General features: G+C 38.6%; 1 protein-coding gene across 23 annotated transcripts in view; it reads left to right on the top strand.

The window, feature by feature from the left end:
• The first annotated feature begins 348 nt into the window (after window positions 1-348).
• Window positions 349-19,735, top strand: part of LOC127443810 (uncharacterized) — a 31,724-nt gene continuing 12,337 nt past the window's right edge. For 2 of the 23 annotated variants that reach the window (XM_051702740.1, XM_051702722.1), the window contains exon 1: window positions 10,135-10,250. The gene's annotated coding sequence lies outside the window, so the exon portion shown is untranslated. Of the gene's footprint in view, window positions 368-505; window positions 528-9,872; window positions 10,057-10,123; window positions 10,251-10,388; window positions 10,411-13,128; window positions 13,905-17,112; window positions 17,222-17,359; window positions 17,382-19,735 lie in introns of those variants that run through there. The other 21 variants (XM_051702739.1, XM_051702741.1, XM_051702726.1 and 18 more) reach the window with 16 other exon arrangements.

The following is a 19,735-nucleotide window of genomic DNA, read 5'->3' on the forward strand; positions in this document are numbered from 1 at the left end:
AATCAAGAGATGAAGAGAATGTGCATGTGCAGAGTGTCTTAACATTCAAACTGACCTCTGAGGAACGGCTTGAAGAGCGCTTCTCTCTATGTTCTTCATCTGCCTTTGAAAATAAATGAATTTGTCTTTTGTCATTTGATCTGCATCACATTTCATATGTTATAAAAAGGTTACAATACAATTTGACATGATGAGCATTCAAATAGAGAATGTAAGAGAATTGTACTTACTAGCACGGCACAGCAGATTCCAAAGACACAAGCAACAATAAGGAAAGCCTTCATGGTTCTCACTAACCTCTTATCTAGAGAAAGATTATATTATGTGTAAATTGCTTTGGATCAGAGCATCTGCTAAATGAACCAAGGTAAATATATATGCATTTGATTCTACCTTTCCTTCTTACCTGTATGGCAAATAAGACACTTCTCTGTTTCATGTATGAAAAACAGCATGTGAAAAGTGCTTTATAAACACATTATCAACATGCAACTAACCAATCAGCAGGAGACATTACACTGTGACAGGTTTGAAAAATGTAACGTTTCCTCAGCATCACTCTGTATTTGGCAAGTTGGACTTTACTCAACAGTTGGGAATTAGGAAAGTGATTCACATGGCTGTCTGTACACTTATATGTAATATACATAAAGGTGGGTTTAACTGAGTTAATGCAATACACAAACAAAACAAAAGATTAAGACTTAATCTTAAATTAGGAGGGGGTGTGACCCAAGGAAATTAGTCAATAATGATTAATTGTTCAATTGTCTTTATATCTGTGAAGGCTTTCATAAGGACAATTTGTTACTGAATTCCACATGTAAATGGTCATGTTTCTTGTTGTTAAAAGCCAATGAACTTCTTCCCTGAGTAAGTGGCAAGTCTTCATTATTTTAGCTTTTTAAGGTCTAACCTATTTACACATATCATTCCCTGATTTTTAGCTTTCTAGATTTACATAATCTGAGTGTTCTTTATAAATTTTGACAATTGTATTTGCCAGCAGGGCCGTAGCTAATGGGGTGAATGGTGGTAACAGTTCTAGAGGCCCACAGATCCAGGGGGCCCCACATCAAATTTGAAACTATATTTTTAATAGGAAAGGGGCCAAGAGCAATATGCAGTCAGGGGGCCCAGAATACCTTGCTACGACCCTGCTTGCCAGTGTAGTATAAGTAGGAAGAGGATTTCCTTACTGGACGGAAATTTCACTCCCTCAAGTACTCTAGCTGAAGACATATACTGCCATGACCAGTTGATATATTACACATTTAATCAAATAAGAAAATGGATGTGATCACTATTAATGTGTAACGGTAGACACGTGCTGTGTGTAAACCTCACTCCCCTGGCCTCAAGAGGTGCACTAGCGACTGATGCTAGAGGCATGCCGGAGACGCTGTTTCAAATCCCGCTTGGAGTGGGTCAAGCAAGCCTGGTTACAGTGGTGCCATGACCCAGATGGGAGTGAGGTTTAGGGGGGTGAGTGTAATGGTAGCCAGCTGGTACGTGCTGTGCAGTGTGTAAACCTCACTCCCCTGGCCTTAAGAGGCACACTAGCGACTGATGCTAGTGGCTGTAGCCTTTAGCCTCCTTGTTAGCGTGCTTGCCTCCCATGCTGGATACACCGGTTCGAATCCCGCTCGGAACAGGTCGAGCAGGACCGGCTACAAATGTACTTACAAATCTGAAATAAAGCCATTGTTGGCGGTTGTTGGCTATTGTACCTTGGCATAATGGTCAATTGTTCCTAGATCTTTTCAGATTTTGTCATCCAGCAACAAGTAATATTTTGTTGCTGTTTCCAGATTTTAATTGGCAAATTTCTGCTATGAATCATTCATTAAAATATTAATGAATAAGGGAAAGCAGTGTACAGTGTCTATTGTGTTGGAGTGCCAGTGCAGAATTTGTTAAACCTTTTTAATTTTGTTAATAGGCTACTTTGTAACCAATGTTAAGGGTTTATGTTTGCTGCATAGTATTTGAATAGTAACCCTCACTCCACTGTACTTCTTTTTTACAATATATTTTTATTTATTTATTTACCCTTTATTTAGCCAGGTTGGTCACATTAAGATTTGAATCCCTTTTATAAGAGAGACCTTGCAAAGAAAGGCAGCAGCTAGACTTTGACAGCACGAAAGAGACAACATAAATACATAAATACATCATTTACTTACTCTATTTTGCTGTTGAACAGTCAATACTCGGGCGAGAGGGACCTCTGGTGGCGCTCGAGGGAACCAGCTTGACTGGCAGGTGTAACAGAGCATGGTAGCCAGAGACAAAGGTCCCTTGTAGACAATCAGACCCATTTCCCTGGTTGATAAGCAGGAGCTAGACGATGATAACAATCGGCCTGTTCCTTTTGCTGATGTATGGCTCTCTGGAGATGCACGTGGACTTGATCCCACACATTTGCTTCGTCGCATCCAATGATCAACAGCGGGAACATCAGATGGTTCACCAGACCATTGGAATAGAGGGGGTTGGTATCCTAGTATGCATTTGAATGGGTGAGACCAGTGGAGGGTTTGACAAGCAAGTTTTGAGAATATTGGAAGGTATCGGCTCCATTCGGACTGGTTCATTTGGCAATATGTGAATTAGTAGCACTCCAATTCCTGATTGAGGTGTTCGGTTTGTCCATTGGATTGTGGATGGTATACAGAGATTAAACTAATGTTGATATTAATTGTTTGAAAAAGGCCAAACATACTCGAGAGGTGAATTGTGGTCCTCTGTCAGATACGATATCTTCGGGAAGGCCGTACAGTCTGAAAACAATTAAACAGGGTTTCTGCAGTTTCCAGTGCAGTGGGTAGTTTAGGCAGAGGAAGCAAGCAACAGGCTTTCGAGAATCACTCGATTACGGAGAGAATGACTGACTTTCCCTGTGATTCGGGAAAGTCGGTAATAAAGTCAAGAGCTATGTGTGACCATAGGCATTGAGGAAGGGGTAAAGGTTGTAGAAGAGCAGCAGGAACTTGCTTCGGCAACTTGGATGTGACACATATTTGACACTCACGTACGTAGGTTGTTGCATCAAGAGTGACTGATTCCCACCGGAATCTGTTTTGAAGGAGACGGATGGTCACCTGCATGCCTGGGTGACCAGAACACAATGATGTGTGAACCCATTTGAGCACTTGTGATCGCATGTAGACAGGAACATAGGTCTTATCGGTTGGACATTCAGCAGGTGGTGGAACTTGGATATTAGCCTGGATCAAGTCATCCATGATTTCCCAGTGCACAGGAGCTATCACCAGGGAATAGGGAATTATGGTTTTGTTGTTGATGGTCTCTTTCGATTTGTCATATATTTGAGATAATGCATTGGCTTTTGTGTTCTTAGAGGTCGGAAAGTGATAGTGAAGTTGAATCGAGTAAAGAACAATGCCCACCAGGCCTGATGGGGACTTAAATGCATGTTGCTCGAATGTACTCAAGATTGCTATGATCCCATGAAATGGGTGCCTAGCTCTTTCCAACCAGTGCTGCCACTCCTCAGTTGCAGCCTTCATGGCTAATAGTTCCCAGTTGCCAACATCATAGTTCCGTTCTGCAGAGGAGAGCTTGCGGGAGAAGAATGCACAGGGAAATAGTTTAGCTGGGTTACCATGTCGTTGGGAGAGAACTGCACCAAAACTGGTGTCGGATGCATCCATTTCTAGGATAAAGGGTAACGTAGGGTCTGGGTGACGAAGTATGGGTGCACTTGTGAAGCGTTTCTTGAGTTCCTCGAAGGCAGCAGAGGCAGCTGGATGCCAATGTAGATGTTTAATGGCTCCCCGGAGAAGGGAAGTAAGAGGTGCGGTTACTGAACTGAAGCTTCTGATGAAGCATCTATAAAAATTGGCAAATCCAAAAAATCATTGTAATTCTTTCACAGTTCTTGGATGAGACCAATCCAGGACATCTTTTACTCTGGAGGTATCCATAGCTACTCCATCTGGTCCAGTTATGTACCCAAGGAACGAGATGGTTTCTTTGTGGAACTCACATTTTTCAGCTTTGGCATATAGCTTATGCTGGTTGAGGCATTGAAGGACTTGGCGTACCTGTTGAACGTGTTCTTCGAGTGTGGAGGAGTAGATCAGGATATCATCGATATATACAATAACCCCTTTGTTGAGCATGTCCTGGAATATTTAGTTGACAAAGGACTGGAACACAGAAGGACAGTTGGAAAGGCCAAAGGGCATGACAAAGTATTCATAGTGCCCTGCACAGGTGGAAAACTCCATCTTCCACTTGTACCTCTCGCGGACACAGATCAAATTGTAAGAGTTGCGTAAATCCAGCTTGGTAAAAATCTTGGCAGATCTGAGTTGCTCCAGAGCAGCAGGTATAAGGGCTAATGGATTACAAAATTTCACAGTGATGTCATTGAGACCTCTATAATCTATGCATGGGCGAAGACCTCCATCTTTATTTTCAACGAAGAAGTCAGCTGCAGTGGGAGAAGTGGAAGGATGGATAAAACCCTTTGCCAGCGCTTCTTCAACATATTCCTCCATTGCTTTGGTTTCTGGCTCATATAATGCATAGATGTGTCCTAGGGGTGGAGATGTGCTGGGCAATAGGTCAATAGTACAATCACAAGGATGATGAGGAGGAAGCTGGGCAGCTTTGATTTTACTGAAGGCTTCAGAAAGATCAGCATATTCCACAGGTGAACCTGATACTTCCTTGACAAGAGCAGATGAAACGTTGGTGCTACAAAGTTTTAATAGGGCAACAGGAGCCAGACAGGAATTGAAACAAGGGCAACAGCTTACAATTAGACCATCCGTCCAGGATACAATGGGGTTATGCTTACAAAGCCAAGGCAAACCAAATATAACAGGATTTTTGGGGGAATGGATGACTAAGAGCTGGATGTCCTCTCTATGTAACAGGCCAACTTGCAATTGTATGGTTTGAGAAACTTGACGTATGGAGCTCGTGCCCAGCAGATGACCATCTAAGGCTGTGACATGTAGAGTAGTACAGTGAGTAAAAGTTAGCTTATTTTTCTCCACCAAATTCTGGTCAATAAAATTGCCAGCTGCCCCAGAGACAAGTAATACTTGAAGTTCTATTTTCAATTTATCATGCAATATCATAGTGGGTAATAGCATCTGACTAGTAGTAAGAAGTTGAGAACAGATCAAACTCACCAGAGGCTTGCTTGAGGTTGTTGATCAAACTGGGCAAGAGGCTAGATGGTGCCTCCACAGTAGAGATATAATTGAAACTGGAAATGACGGGCTTTCTCCTCAGGGGAAAATTTGGTGCGACCAATTTGCATGGGCTCAACAGGGGTGTTGTCATGTACTGGAGGCAAGTCTGCAGAAACTTTTCTGCTAGGTCAGCGGGAACGCATCAAGTTGTCCAATCAAATGGTTAATTTAATGAACTGGTCAAGAGTGAGACCTTCATCACGACAGGCTAGTTCCGCTTGAAGCTCAGCATTAAGTCCTTTACGAAACAGCAATTTTAATGTATCATCCAGCCATCCAGTTTGTGCTACAAAGGTACGAAAGTCCAGAGCATAATCTGCAGCAGCATAGTTACGTTGTTTGAGCATCAGTAAGGTTTCACCAGGTGACTGGCCCCCTGACGGGTGTTCAAACACCTTCCTAAAGCGTGCTTAAATCTGTTCAAACGAACATTGAATATTGTTCTCGCTTTCCCAGATCATGGTAGCCCAGTTGAGTGCACGCCCAGTGAGGAGGGAGGTGACAAAAGTGACTTTATCTTCTTCAGATGGATATAGACGTGGTTGTTGCACAATAAATAATCTGCATTGCATGAGGAATCCTCTGCATTTATCAATGGAACCATCATACTTCTCAGGAAATGGTAACCGAGAACTCACCCCAGAAATGCTGGCTGACATGCAGCCGAAACTGGTTGCTTCGGTGGGTGCAGACGGTGTAGTGTTTTGTGTAGGCCATTAATGTTGCACCAATTCCTCGGTCAGAGAGGTAAGTTTGCATAACTGTTCATGATGTTGGGTTAAGGTGGCGGCTTGTGATGTGACCACGGTTTGAAGGTGATAAAGTTCCGTTGGATCCATAGTTGGCGAAGCATTCTGTGACGCCGAGGCTTGGAGGGTTTCTTGCGGTTTTATTGTAATAAATGAAGTAAGAGTATCAGGAGAATAAGAACAGTTTATAGCACGGTTGACGTTATGCAGGGATGTAAACATTTTGGATGCAATAACATAATCCATACTACATTCCAAAATGCAAGTCAAGGTCGGCGCACGTACAGACAGTTCAAACAACAGATAAAGCATGTATTGTTCAGGCACAGGTTTCATACAGTTATGCAGTCATGATACAAATCCATAAACCAGGAAACAGGCGAGGGTCTTACGCAGGCAAACAGTCCACAGGTATATCCATAAATGATGAGACAGGCAGAGGTCAAACACAATAAGTCCATCCAGGCAATAATCCATAAACGATAAGACAGGCAGAGGTCAAACACAGTAAAGCAGTCCAGGCAATAATCTATAAACAGGTGACAGGCAAGAGTCAGGCACGGAGAAGCAGGCAGTACTATACACAATGCTCAGTAGTGTTTGCGGGGCAAAACAAGACTTCGTACTGAGCATAAGCTACACAGTGTTTATATAGCCTAATGCTAATGGGCTAACTGGAAGCAGGTGATTGAACAGTCAATACTCGGACTCAAGGGACCTCTGGTGGCGCTCGGGGGAACCAGCTTGGCTGGCAGGTGTAACAGTTACATACAACATCACTAACCAGGGAGATAACTTGGCTATGCAACCAACCTGAATTTGTGGGAAGTTTTTGCGAGCTTTCTGTTCATGAATGAGGTGTGCATTAGTACAGGAGTTTTCAACATGTCATAAGGGAGGCACCAGATATAGGCTCAAATTCAAGTGAAGCGAAAAACAATTGGAACTGCTGTAAATTGTATAAGTCCATATCAAAATATTGTATGTGGTAACATCCCCTCAGTTACAGTATTGTTTAGAGAGGAAACCTCAATAACAATACCGATCAGGACTGTGCAAATCTGTCTGGTTCTTTCTCCTGAATAAATTACATTTCCTACATAACCGCTGCAGTGCCTGAGTTATTAGTGATACTAATAACTCTGTGCTGATGCACCAAAAGACTAAGGATTTCTTTATTGCAAAATCCTATCCTAAAGTATGATTTAACTACATCCTCCACATCCATCTCTTGCATTAATGAAGCTGCTGGCTCTGCGTTCATTCTGTCATTGTGATAATGACACTCTGATAAGCCTAATGTTGAGATTTTTTTTCTCTAATATTTCTACTTTATTCACACAATATACTACTTTATTCTCACAATGCTAAGACTTTATTCTAATAATTTTTACTTTATTCTCAAAATATTATGACTATAATCTCAAAATGCTATGACTTTATTCTATTAAGTTTGACTTTGTTCTCATACAAAATTTTATGTCATAATTCTACAACGCATTACGACTTTAATCTCATAATGCTACAACTTTATTCTCGTGATGTTTTATTTATTTGCAAAATATTACGACTTTACTATCGAAATCTTATTTATTTCAATCAAAGCAAAGTTTCAATGCTTGATAACTGCAAGCTCTGGTGTGCAGACTTAACTATAATAACTGACAAGTTCAGTGTAATTTGATTTTAAACCATTTAAAAATCAAGAGGCTACTTAAATGCAGCAGTTTAACTCCACACACATGACATGGAAATGTGAACCTGCCCAGGCAGAGCGCATATACAGGCAGTCACTTTTGTTTGACTTAAATGTGAGATTTTATTATTTTAAGACCTATGTATTGTACTATTTAGGCTTATAGCTCACTGTGCTGCTATTTTGAGTTGCATTAGAGGAAATTCCATTTCAATAAACATTCTTTATTCCCACATACCGACTCCCGGCTAAACCTGAATAACCGAACAAGATGACTGCATTAAAATCTACTTGGTGTATGGATTGTGAACAAATGAAGATTAGAAGGTTTATAGATTATATATTTAGAAATAAGGCTTGCACAATAAAACCTCAGTGCCTCTGATACAGAAAAGCTGCACCCTTCTGAGAGAAAATGTAAAGCTCCCACACGAGGCGTACGTAACAATTCGTCTGATGATCCTGCGCACAAACAGTAGGTAAAAGTCAAAGTTCGAACTGTCAATTAATGCAAGTTGGGCTCACTGATCAGAATTAATTTACATTTGAAGCCAGAATTGAAGCCTGCCTTGTTGCTTTTGTACCTTGATGTAATTAACATTAAGCCTTAAAAAAAAAAAAATCCTCATCACAAAATACCATTCGGGGCCCTATCAGCCCTATCAGCAAGAGTGTAGCTACGCCGCTAGACACGCCCATGTTTAAAGTAATTTCAAGTTCATTTTGATTTGGACGTGACCAAAAGTGAAGTTGTCCGAGTCCAAGTGTTAGTTGCTTACTCTCTAAATATTTTTTCACTTCCGTCAGCTCATCCCATTCATAGTGATCTGCATAGACTCGCTGCAAGTGCGAGTGCATGAAAGGTGGACACTATCGCGTTCATTGATTGACAGCATATTGAATGAATCAGTGCAAAGTTGAGGCAATCTCTCCCCTCACGTGACTTTTCGCCTGTACTCTGAGGTTCTTGGCTCACATTCACGCCCAGCTTTAGAAGCTCAATGGGATTGCAATGCGCTCAAGGGAGGTGTGAGAGATGCTGCCTCCCTCTGAAACTTTATCTGCTGGTGTCTCTGTTATTCAGAGTTACTTTGTAAATATGTCAGTCATACGTACACATGATTTGAGCTCACAATTCATGATATTTTATTTGTTTTATTTATGTACAGCCAATTATGTTTCTCACCCAGATTTGTTTAGGAGGAAATGCCTCTCTTGCCTCTGAGAAAACTCCACTTATGGTATTCCTAAACAATTGATTACAGCACCTTTAATATCAAAGGTGAATTGTTAGAGTAGCACCTATCCAAATAATTGTAGTTGATATGATTTATAGGTTTGTAATAATTTCAGAGCTGTGAAACACTAATTTATTGATGATGTGGAACATATAAAACTGATGAATGATGTATATTTGAAATTTTCTAAATGACTTTAAATGTTTTTTTTTATTTGGTTGCATTAATGATAGCACACACACACACTCATAAACACGGTGACTGATAAGCCATATCTTTCCATATATTTCCAGTGCCTTTAAAAGAAAAATAATAATGTAAACACAAATATATGATTTAATGATGTAAAGTTTATTTTTAAAACACCAAAAACAGGAGTATCAAGGCAAATATGACAATGCATTGAGGTAATCAAACACATCTGCATCTTTAACTAGTGACTCATCTACCACCAGGGACAAGAGTTGGAGCTGGAGCTGGAGCAGGAGCTGGGGCAGGAGCAGGAGCAGGTGCAGGTGCTGGGGCAGGTGCTGGGGCAGGGGCAGGGGCAGGGCGGATGCCAACTGTGCTAAGAGCAACTGCAAGAGGTTGAGGAGGGCATTGTTGTTCAGAGGTGGCTGATTCATGGGTATGTAAGATGGATAGGGACGCTGAAACTGGTATGGGTTGTAGAAGCCTCCAAACCCACTCTGTAGTAAAACCAATAGCACATAGTAAGACTTCCATTTAAAAAAAATAAAAAATGTGTCTACATAATGCAAATATTAAAGATAAAGACAATACAAATGACACACAAATGCACTCAAGCATACTTAGTCATAGTGTTCATCCATAACACATATAGCTGTAAGATTGTCTATGATTTGGAAAATATTTGCACTGAGGAAAAAATAAATATTGAAAAAGGATCAACTAATTAAAATGAATTATTCAAATGGTAAAAAAAAATAAAATAAATAAATAAATAACAAGAGATGAAGAGAATGTTCATGTGCAGAGAGTCTTAACATTCAAACGGACCTCTGAGGAACGGCTTGAAGAGCGCTTCTCTCGATCTTCTTCATCTGCCTGTGAAAAGAAATCAATTTGTCATTTTTGTAACTCCACATCTGCATCACATTTCCCATGTTATAGCAAAAGTTACAAAACAATTTGACATGATGAGCATTCAGATTTTAAAAGAGATTGGTACTCACAAGCACGGCACAGCAGATTCCAAAGACACAAGCAACAATAAGGAAAGCCTTCATGGTTCTCACTAACCTCTTATCTAGAGAAAGATTATATTATGTGTAAATTGCTTTGGATCAGAGCGTCTGCTAAATGAACCAAGGTAAATATATATGCATTTGATTCTACCTTTCCTTCTTACCTGTATGGCAAATAAGACACTTCTCTGTTTCAGGTATGAAAAACAGCATGTGGAAAATGCTTTATAAACACATTATCAACATGTAACTAACCAATCAGCAGGAGACATTACACTGTGACAGGTTTGAAAAATGTAACGTTTCCTCAGCATCACTCTGTATTTGGCAAGTTGGACTTTACTCAACAGAATTAGGAAAGTGATTCACATGGCTGTCTGTACTCTTATATGTAATATAAATATATGTGGGTTTAACTTAGTTAATGCAATACACAAACAAAACAAAAGATTAAGACACACTTTTAATTAGGAGTGGGTGTGACCCAAGGAAATTAGTCAGTAATGATTAATTGTTCAGTCTTCTTTATATCTGTAAAGGCTTTCATAAGGAGAATTTGTTACTGAATTCCACATGTAAATGGTTCTATTTCTTGTTGTTAAAAGCCAATGAATTTCTTCCCTGAGTAAGTGGCAAGTCTCCATTATTTTAGCTTTTCAAGGTCTAACCTATTTATACATATCATTCCCTGATTTTTAGCTTGCTAGATTTGCATCATCTGTGTTCTTTATCAGTTTTGACAATTGTATTTGCCAGCAGGGCTGTAGCTAGTGGGGAGAATGGTGGTACTGATTCTAGAGGCCCACAGATCCAGGGGGCCCCACAACAATTTCTAAACTATATTTTTAATAGGAAAGGGGCCAAGAGCAATATACAGTCACGGGGTCCAAAACACCTTGCTACGACCCTGCTTGCCAGTGTAGTATAAGTAGATGGATGTCCTTACTGGACGGAAATGTCACTCCCTCAAGTACTCTAGCTGAAGACATATACTGCAATGACCAGTTGATATATTACACATTTAATCAAATAAGCAAATGGATGTGATCACTGTTAATGTACAGTACCTACAAATCTGAAATAAAGCCATTGTTGGCAGTAGTTGGCTATTGTCCCTTGGCATAATGGTCTCTTGTTCCTAGATCCTTTCAGGTTTTGTCATCAAGCAACAAGTAATCTTTTGGTGCTGTTTCCAGATTTTAATTGGCAAATTTCTGCTATGAATCATTCATTACAATATTAATGAATATGGGAAAGCAGTGTACAGTGTCTATTGTGTTGGAGTGCCAGTGCAGAATTTGTTAAACCTTTTTAATTTTGTTAATAGGCTACTTTGTAACCAATGTTAAGGGTTTATGTTTGCTGCATAGTATTTGAATAGTAACCCTCACTCCACTGTACTTCTTTTTTACAGTATATTTTTCATTTATTTATTTAACATTTATTTAATCAGGTTGGTCGCATTAAGATTTGAATCTCTTTTATAAAAGAGACCTGGCCAAGAAAGGCAGCAACTAAATTTTGACAGCACGACAGAGTCAACATAAATAAATACTGTAAATCAACAACATATAAAAATGCAATCATTTACTTATACACTCCCCTTACTCTATTTTTCTGTTTACAGAGTATTATTTTTGGATCAGTCATCTACTCCTCTAGAATGATGGCATGATGCCACAGAGCTGTATCTTTAAGAGTGAGCGCTCACTAAAAACCAACTCACTGACATGCCAATGTTTAAAATAATTTCAAGTTCATTTTAATTTGGACATGACCAAAAGTGAAGTTGTCCGAGTCTGTGAGTTGCTTACTCTGTAAATATTTCTTCACTTCCATCAGCTCGTCCCAGTCATAGCGATCTGCAGAGGCTCGCTGCAAGTGCGAGTGCATGAAAGGTGGACACTATCGCATTCATTGATTGACAGCATATTGAACGAATCAGTGCAAAGTTGAGGCAATCTCTCCCCTCACGTGACTTTTCGCCTGTACTCTGAGGTTCTTGGCTCACATTCACGCCCTGCTTTAGAAGCTCAATGGGATTGCAATGCGCTCAAGGGAGTCGTGAGAGATGCTGCCTCCCTCTGAAACTTTATCTACTGGTGTCTCTGTTATTCAGAGTGACTTTGTAAATATGTCAGTCATACGTACACATGATTTGAGCTCACAATTCATGATATTTTATTTGTTTTATTTATGTACAGTCAATTATTTTTCTCACCCAGATTTTTTTAGGAGGCAGTACCTCCCTTGCCTCCTCGGAGAAAACTCCACTTATGGTATTCCAAAAACAATTCCTTACAGCACTTTTACATCAAAGTTGAATTGTTAGAGTAGCACCTATCCAAATAATTGTAGTTGATATGATTTATAGGTTTATAATAATTTCAGAGCTGTGAAACACTAATTTATTGATGATGTGGAACATATAAAACTGATGAATGAAGTATCTTTGAAATTTTCAAAATGACTTTAATTTGTTTGCATTAATGATAGCACACACACACACACACACACACACACACACACACACACACATAAACACAGTGACTGATAAGTCATTTCTACATTTTCCAGTGCCTTTAAAAGAAAAATAATAACGTAAACACAAATATATGATTTAATGATGCAAAGTTTATTTTTAAAACACCAAAAACAGGAGTATCAAGGCAAATGTGACAATGCATTGAGGTAATCAAACACATCTGCATCTTTAACTAGTGACTCATCTACCACCAGGGGCAGGAGCTGGAGCTGGAGCTGGAGCTGGAGCTGGAGCTGGAGCTGGAGCTGGAGCAGGAGCTGGGGCAGGTGCTGGGGCAGGGGCAGGGGCGGATGCCAGCTGTGCTAAGAGCAACTGCAGGAGGTTGAGGAGGGCATTGTTGTTCAGAGGTGGCTGATTCATGGGTATGTAAGATGGATAGGGACGCTGAAACTGGTATGGGTTGTAGAAGCCTCCAAACCCTCTCTGTAGTAAAACCAATAGCACATAGTAAGACTTCCATTTACAAAAAAAAATTATAATATTTGTCAATGTAATGCAAACATTAAAAACAAAGACAATACAAATGACACACAAATGCACTCAAGTGTACTTAATCATAGTGTTATTCCATAACACATATAGTTGTAAGATTTGTTATGATTTGGATAATATTTGCACTGAGGAAAAAAAAATTTTTTTGAAAAAATATCAACTAATTAAAATGAATTATTCAAATGGTAAAAAAATAAATAAATAAATAAATAAATAACAAGAGATGAAGAGAATGTTCATGTGCAGAGAGTCTTAACATTCAAACGGACCTCTGAGGAACGGCTTGAAGAGCGCTTCTCTCGATCTTCTTCATCTGCCTGTGAAAAGAAATCAATTTGTCATTTTTGTAACTCCACATCTGCATCACATTTCCCATGTTATAGCAAAAGTTACAAAACAATTTGACATGATGAGCATTCAGATTTTAAAAGAGATTGGTACTCACAAGCACGGCACAGCAGATTCCAAAGACACAAGCAACAATAAGGAAAGCCTTCATGGTTCTCACTAACCTCTTATCTAGAGAAAGATTATATTATGTGTAAATTGCTTTGGATCAGAGCGTCTGCTAAATGAACCAAGGTAAATATATATGCATTTGATTCTACCTTTCCTTCTTACCTGTATGGCAAATAAGACACTTCTCTGTTTCAGGTATGAAAAACAGCATGTGGAAAATGCTTTATAAACACATTATCAACATGTAAATAACCAATCAGCAGGAGACATTACACTGTGACAGGTTTGAAAAATGTAACGTTTCCTCAGCATCACTCTGTATTTGGCAAGTTGGACTTTACTCAACAGAATTAGGAAAGTGATTCACATGGCTGTCTGTACTCTTATATGTAATATAAATATATGTGGGTTTAACTTAGTTAATGCAATACACAAACAAAACAAAAGATTAAGACACACTTTTAATTAGGAGTGGGTGTGACCCAAGGAAATTAGTCAGTAATGATTAATTGTTCAGTCTTCTTTATATCTGTAAAGGCTTTCATAAGGAGAATTTGTTACTGAATTCCACATGTAAATGGTTCTATTTCTTGTTGTTAAAAGCCAATGAATTTCTTCCCTGAGTAAGTGGCAAGTCTCCATTATTTTAGCTTTTCAAGGTCTAACCTATTTATACATATCATTCCCTGATTTTTAGCTTGCTAGATTTGCATCATCTGTGTTCTTTATCAGTTTTGACAATTGTATTTGCCAGCAGGGCTGTAGCTAGTGGGGAGAATGGTGGTACTGATTCTAGAGGCCCACAGATCCAGGGGGCCCCACAACAATTTCTAAACTATATTTTTAATAGGAAAGGGGCCAAGAGCAATATACAGTCACGGGGTCCAAAACACCTTGCTACGACCCTGCTTGCCAGTGTAGTATAAGTAGATGGATGTCCTTACTGGACGGAAATGTCACTCCCTCAAGTACTCTAGCTGAAGACATATACTGCAATGACCAGTTGATATATTACACATTTAATCAAATAAGCAAATGGATGTGATCACTGTTAATGTACAGTACCTACAAATCTGAAATAAAGCCATTGTTGGCAGTAGTTGGCTATTGTCCCTTGGCATAATGGTCTCTTGTTCCTAGATCCTTTCAGGTTTTGTCATCAAGCAACAAGTAATCTTTTGGTGCTGTTTCCAGATTTTAATTGGCAAATTTCTGCTATGAATCATTCATTACAATATTAATGAATATGGGAAAGCAGTGTACAGTGTCTATTGTGTTGGAGTGCCAGTGCAGAATTTGTTAAACCTTTTTAATTTTGTTAATAGGCTACTTTGTAACCAATGTTAAGGGTTTATGTTTGCTGCATAGTATTTGAATAGTAACCCTCACTCCACTGTACTTCTTTTTTACAGTATATTTTTCATTTATTTATTTAACATTTATTTAACCAGGTTGGTCGCATTAAGATTTGAATCTCTTTTATAAAAGAGACCTGGCCAAGAAAGGAAGCAACTAAATTTTGACAGAACGAAAGAGTCAACATAAATAAATATTGTAAATCAACAACATATAAAAATGCAATCATTTACTTATACACTCCCCTTACTCTATTTTTCTGTTTACAGAGTATTATTTTTGGATCAGTCATCTACTCCTCTGTAATGATGGCATGATGCCACAGAGCTGTATCTATAAGAGTGAGCGCTCAATAAAAACCAGCTCACTGACGCCAATGTTTAAAATAATTTCAAGTTCATTTTAATTTGGACGTGACCAAAAGTTAAGTTGTCCGAGTCTGTTAGTTGCTTACTCTGTAAATATTTCTTCACTTCCATCAGCTCATCCCAGTCATAGCGATCTGCAGAGGCTCGCTGCAAGTGCGAGTGCATGAAAGGTGGACACTATCGCATTCATTGATTGACAGCATATTGAACGAATCAGTGCAAAGTTGAGGCAATCTCTCCCCTCACGTGACTTTTCGCCTGTACTCTGAGGTTCTTGGCTCACATTCACGCCCTGCTTTAGAAGCTCAATGGGATTGCAATGCGCTCAAGGGAGGCGTGAGAGACGCTGCCTCCCTCTGAAACTTTATCTGCTGGTGTCTGTTATTCAGAGTTACTTTGTAAATATGTCAGTCATACGTACACATGATTTGAGCTCACAATTCATGATATTTTATTTGTTTTATTTATGTACAGTCAATTATTTTTCTCACCCAGATTTTTTTAGGAGGCAGTACCTCCCTTGCCTCCTCGGAGAAAACTCCACTTACGGTATTCCAAAACAATTCCTTACAGCACTTTTACATCAAAGTTGAATTGTTAGAGTAGCACCTATCCAAATAATTGTAGTTGATATGATTTATAGGTTTATAATAATTTCAGAGCTGTGAAACACTCTAATTTATTGATGATGTGGAACATATAAAACTGATGAATGAAGTATCTTTGAAATTTTCAAAATGACTTTAATTTGTTTGCATTAATGATAGCACACACACACACACACACACACACACACACACACACATAAACACAGTGACTGATAAGTCATATCTACATTTTCCAGTGCCTTTAAAAGAAAAATAATAACGTAAACACAAATATATGATTTAATGATGCAAAGTTTATTTTTAAAACACCAAAAACAGGAGTATCAAGGCAAATGTGACAATGCATTGAGGTAATCAAACACATCTGCATCTTTAACTAGTGACTCATCTACCACCAGGGGCAGGAGCTGGAGCTGGAGCTGGAGCTGGAGCTGGAGCTGGAGCAGGAGCAGGAGCTGGGGCAGGTGCTGGGGCAGGGGCAGGGGCGGATGCCAGCTGTGCTAAGAGCAACTGCAGGAGGTTGAGGAGGGCATTGTTGTTCAGAGGTGGCTGATTCATGGGTATGTAAGATGGATAGGGACGCTGAAACTGGTATGGGTTGTAGAAGCCTCCAAACCCTCTCTGTAGTAAAACCAATAGCACATAGTAAGACTTCCATTTACAAAAAAAAATTATAATATTTGTCAATGTAATGCAAACATTAAAAACAAAGACAATACAAATGACATACAAATGCACTCAAGTGTACTTAATCATTGTGTTATTCCATAACACATATAGTTGTAAGATTTGTTATGATTTGGATAATATTTGCACTGAGGAAAAAAAAATTTTTTTGAAAAAATATCAACTAATTAAAATGAATTATTCAAATGGTAAAAAAATAAATAAATAAATAAATAACAAGAGATGAAGAGAATGTTCATGTGCAGAGAGTCTTAACATTCTAACGGACCTCTGAGGAACGGCTTGAAGAGCGCTTCTCTCGATCTTCTTCATCTGCCTGTGAAAAGAAATCAATTTGTCATTTTTGTAACTCCACATCTGCATCACATTTCCCATGTTATAGCAAAAGTTACAAAACAATTTGACATGATGAGCATTCAGATTTTAAAAGAGATTGGTACTCACAAGCACGGCACAGCAGATTCCAAAGACGCAAGCAACAATAAGGAAAGCCTTCATGGTTCTCACTAACCTCTTATCTAGAGAAAGATTATATTATGTGTAAATTGCTTTGGATCAGAGCGTCTGCTAAATGAACCAAGGTAAATATATATGCATTTGATTCTACCTTTCCTTCTTACCTGTATGGCAAATAAGACACTTCTCTGTTTCAGGTATGAAAAACAGCATGTGGAAAATGCTTTATAAACACATTATCAACATGTAACTAACCAATCAGCAGGAGACATTACACTGTGACAGGTTTGAAAAATGTAACGTTTCCTCAGCATCACTCTGTATTTGGCAAGTTGGACTTTACTCAACAGAATTAGGAAAGTGATTCACATGGCTGTCTGTACTCTTATATGTAATATAAATATATGTGGGTTTAACTTAGTTAATGCAATACACAAACAAAACAAAAGATTAAGACACACTTTTAATTAGGAGTGGGTGTGACCCAAGGAAATTAGTCAGTAATGATTAATTGTTCAGTCTTCTTTATATCTGTAAAGGCTTTCATAAGGAGAATTTGTTACTGAATTCCACATGTAAATGGTTCTATTTCTTGTTGTTAAAAGCCAATGAATTTCTTCCCTGAGTAAGTGGCAAGTCTCCATTATTTTAGCTTTTCAAGGTCTAACCTATTTATACATATCATTCCCTGATTTTTAGCTTGCTAGATTTGCATCATCTGTGTTCTTTATCAGTTTTGACAATTGTATTTGCCAGCAGGGCTGTAGCTAGTGGGGAGAATGGTGGTACTGATTCTAGAGGCCCACAGATCCAGGGGGCCCCACAACAATTTCTAAACTATATTTTTAATAGGAAAGGGGCCAAGAGCAATATACAGTCACGGGGTCCAAAACACCTTGCTACGACCCTGCTTGCCAGTGTAGTATAAGTAGATGGATGTCCTTACTGGACGGAAATGTCACTCCCTCAAGTACTCTAGCTGAAGACATATACTGCAATGACCAGTTGATATATTACACATTTAATCAAATAAGCAAATGGATGTGATCACTGTTAATGTACAGTACCTACAAATCTGAAATAAAGCCATTGTTGGCAGTAGTTGGCTATTGTCCCTTGGCATAATGGTCTCTTGTTCCTAGATCCTTTCAGGTTTTGTCATCAAGCAACAAGTAATCTTTTGGTGCTGTTTCCGGAATTTAATTGGCAAATTTCTGCTATGAATCATTCATTACAATATTAATGAATATGGGAAAGCAGTGTACAGTGTCTATTGTGTTGGAGAGCCAGTGCAGAATTTGTTAAACCTTTTTAATTTTGTTAATAGGCTACTTTGTAACCAATGTTAAGGGTTTATGTTTGCTGCATAGTATTTGAATAGTAACCCTCACTCCACTGTACTTCTTTTTTACAGTATATTTTACATTTATTTATTTAACATTTATTTAATCAGGTTGGTCGCATTAAGATTTGAATCTCTTTTATAAAAGAGACCTGGCCAAGAAAGGCAGCAACTAAATTTTGACAGCACGACAGAGTCAACATAAATAAATACTGTAAATCAACAACATATAAAAATGCAATCATTTACTTATACACTCCCCTTACTCTATTTTTCTGTTTACAGAGTATTATTTTTGGATCAGTCAACTACTCCTCTATAATGATGGCATGATGCCACAGAGCTGTATCTTTAAGAGTGAGCGCTCACTAAAAACCAACTCACTGACATGCCAATGTTTAAAATAATTTCAAGTTCATTTTAATTTGGACGTGACCAAAAGTGAAGTTGTCCGAGTCTGTTAGTTGCTTACTCTGTAAATATTTCTTCACTTCCATCAGCTCATCCCATTCATAGTGATCTGCAGAGGCTCGCTGCAAGTGCGAGTGCATGAAAGGTGGACACTATCGCATTCATTGATTGACAGCATATTGAACGAATCAGTGCAAAGTTGAGGCAATCTCTCCCCTCACGTGACTTTTCGCCTGTACTCTGAGGTTCTTGGCTCACATTCACGCCCAGCTTTAGAAGCTCAATGGGATCGCAATGCGCTCAAGGGAGTCGTGAGAGACGCTGCCTCCCTCTGAAACTTTATCTGCTGGTGTCTCTGTTATTCAGAGTTACTTTGTAAATATGTCAGTCATACGTACACATGATTTGAGCTCACAATTCATGATATTTTATTTGTTTTATTTATGTACAGTCAGTTATTTTTCTCACCCAAATTTTTTTAGGAGGCAGTACCTCCCTTGCCTCCTCGGAGAAAACTCCACTTATGGTATTCCAAAACAATTCCTTACAGCACTTTTACATCAAAGTTGAATTGTTAGAGTAGCACCTATCCAAATAATTGTAGTTGATATGATTTATAGGTTTATAATAATTTCAGAGCTGTGAAACACTAATTTATTGATGATGTGGAACATATAAAACTGATGAATGAAGTATCTTTGAAATTTTCAAAATGACTTTAATTTGTTTGCATTAATGATAGCACACACACACACACACACACACACACACACACACACACACACACACACACATAAACACAGTGACTGATAAGTCATTTCTACATTTTCCAGTGCCTTTAAAAGAAAAATAATAACGTAAACACAAATATATGATTTAATGATGC

This window comes from Myxocyprinus asiaticus, chromosome 7 (genome assembly GCF_019703515.2).
Source record: "Myxocyprinus asiaticus isolate MX2 ecotype Aquarium Trade chromosome 7, UBuf_Myxa_2, whole genome shotgun sequence".
NCBI lineage: Eukaryota > Metazoa > Chordata > Actinopteri > Cypriniformes > Catostomidae > Myxocyprinus > Myxocyprinus asiaticus.